The following is a 3,034-nucleotide window of genomic DNA, read 5'->3' as shown; positions in this document are numbered from 1 at the left end:
AAACGAGTTTGAGAACTAACAGCCATCATGAACAAAGGCATCTGGCAGCAGGAGTCCCACAGACTTCAGTTTCAGTCCAGTTGTATCACCAGCTGGCCGTGTGATCCAGGGCAGAGGACATCACTACTCTGAGTCTGCCTTTCCCAATTTGAAGGGAGAAGAAAGTAAAGGGGAGGCTGGGGGTATGTGGGAACCATACCTCTCTGCCAGGACGGTCAAGAGAATTAAATGGGATTGTATATGGGAAATGGCCCAGCAGGGCTCAGTAAAGGAGCGTTCCCTCTCCCACTTTGCCCCCTCTCCCCCTCCATTTCTAACACATTAGCAAGTCCTTCAGACGCTCCCTCCTTACCTCCGCTCGGCTCTGATCCCACGTTTCACTGATGACAGCCACCCCATCTTTCTGCCCACCACCTTGTGCCTGTCTCCACAGTAGCGGCTCCCTGACCCTAACATGGTCTCCTCAAAGCAACAGGAGTGGTCTTCTTCAAAAGGTGACCGATCTGGGACTTCCCTGGTCATTGGGGTTAAAGAATTCGTCTTGTAACGCAAGAGAAGTGGGTTCCCTCCCTGGTCAGGGAGCTAAGATTTCACTTGCCGCAGAGCAACCCAGCCAATGTGCCTCAGCTGCTGAGCTAGAGCGTCACAACTAGAGAGCCCATGTGCCCTAAGGAAAGATCCCGAAACAAAGACCCAACACAGCGAAATTATTAATTTAAAGAAGACGACTGACCAGATCCCTCCCTGACAGATGAGAATTCAGGAGTCCTCCTTACTCTGGCTATAAAAGTATAAATATCTTTGTACCTCTTCCTAACCTGCCCCAGCTTACCTGTCCAGCCTGCTGCCGTATCACCCCTTACAACTTTATTGAGGCAATTTACATTTTTCTTTTTCTGAACTGCCAGGCACATTCCCTCCTCTGGATCTCAGTTCCTCGACCTGCCTGGTGCTCCTCACACACTTCCGTGTCTCATTTTGAATGTCACCTCTTCAGGGAAGCCCCTCAGATTGCTGCTTCCTCAGTTCTCTTTTCTACACCTTTGCAACTAATAAGAGCTAAGCACCATGACACCCTTCTCATTCCGCAGGTCGTTTGCCTGTCTTATGGCTCAACATCCTCATGAGATGAAAACACTTACTTCCTCATCACACACTTCAGGGTCCTGAGTTTCGAGTCATTGGATGGCTTTCTCAGGGTCGTAGAGCTAGGCAGTGTCAAAGGAGCGGTTCAGCCTAGGTCCCCTGATCCCGCATCACTAGGCTTCCCTACTTCCTGCTGTTTCCTATCGAAGAGACCCCCCTCAAATCGCCCAGGTGCTCCTCTGGCCTCCTCAATGGAGTTGGAGCTGCTTGCTGATGTGCCTTGATATCTCCAGTGCTAGGCACTGACTGGGCACATAGAAGGTACTCAGTTAATGTTGCAAAACAAATGCAACCGATGAGCTTCATGGCCAGAAAAAGGCAATAGGTTGATGCTTAAAGGAATTTGTTCTTGCAGTGCTCCTTGAGGGACACATGACATAGAGCTGGAGGTAATGTAATCTTAGCCTTGGCTTTCTAGAAGAACCCACCAGAGAAGACATAATCTTCCCAGAGCCTTCTACTCATTTTTGGCTGATTTGGTTCAAGTCTTTCAAAATAAAGGCTTTGTTTCCTTGCCTTATCTGAATCCAGGATAATCTTCTAAACTAAGGACATCTGGAGAAGGCAAGGGCACCTCACTCCAGTACTCTTGCCTGGAAAATCTCATGGACGGGGAAGCCTGGTAGGCTGCAGTCCATGGGGTTGCTAAGAGTTGGACACGACTGAGCAACTTCACTTTCGCTTTTCACTTTCATGCATTGGAGAAGGAAATGGCAACCCACTCCAGTGTTCTTGCCTGGAGAATCCCAGGGACGGGGGAGCCTGGTGGGCTGCCGTCTATGGGGTCACACAGAGTTGGACACGACTGATGCAACTTAGCAGCAGGGACATCTTACCACTGGGATGGATCTTCCAAACTGGCTCAGTGCCAAGGCCATGCCAGGTCTGATCCCCACCCCCAAACCGCCCCCATCAACAAATATTTATTGTATTACCACTACATACAAAGTAGGTACCAGTGTGGAAGAAATAGCTTAAACAATCTAGTGAAGACACAGGATATTAAATAAATATTTACACAAGTAATTAAATAAATTCAAGAACCCAGTGTAGTAAGGTGAGGAAGAACAGAGTGTTATGGGGGTGCCTGACAGCCTAGAGGTCCAGGGAAGGTATTCAGCTAAAACATGGAAGATGGGTATGGGTTGTCAAGTCAAATATTTCCAAGACTCTGCTATGGAAGAGAGGAAGAACCTAGAGGAACCACAAAATTGGAAGGAACGGACAACACAAGAAAAAAAACATCCCTGGGTTGGGTTTAAGGTGTGGGCTCCAAGCCGGATCATCCAGGGGCCACGTGAAGGGGTTTGGACTTTGTCTAAGGACAGACTCTGCAGTGGGGAAGGTCACATCATTCCCACTACATTTCTCTGAATCCTTTGGTCATGCTGGCACCATCCCTGGGGCCTTGGGTTATGGTCAAGTTGAAAGTCATGGTGCTGAGTACTGGGACATGAGATTTTCCAAACGGCTGTTGTGCGAACAAGTTGTATTCTGTACCTTTGTCTGTAATGAGGATCAGTAAGCCCGGACCAGGTAATCATAAGTATGATATTCTTTCCAACTGGGACATAGCAATAAAAATCCTAATAATAATAGCAACATTAACATAAATCAAGTGTTTTCTAAGGGGCTAGTACTGTGCAAAGCACGTCACATGCATTTTCTCCATGAATCTTCACAATAAGCACACAAATAAAGGACTGTGATTATGTCCATTTTACAGATGAGAAGAAAGATGCAAAGAAAACTTAAGAGAATGGCACAAAGTCCTTTAACGAAATAGAAGAGACAGGATTCGGGCCCAGGCCTGCTCCATTTCCCTGTCTGACTTTCTTACCAGCCACATCATACAGTTGTCATCCTTTAGAAAGACTTGCAGCCTCAA

This window comes from Bison bison, unplaced genomic scaffold, assembly GCF_000754665.1.
Source record: "Bison bison bison isolate TAMUID 2011002044 unplaced genomic scaffold, Bison_UMD1.0 scf7180017864199, whole genome shotgun sequence".
NCBI lineage: Eukaryota > Metazoa > Chordata > Mammalia > Artiodactyla > Bovidae > Bison > Bison bison.
Note: the sequence above shows the minus strand (reverse complement) of the source record.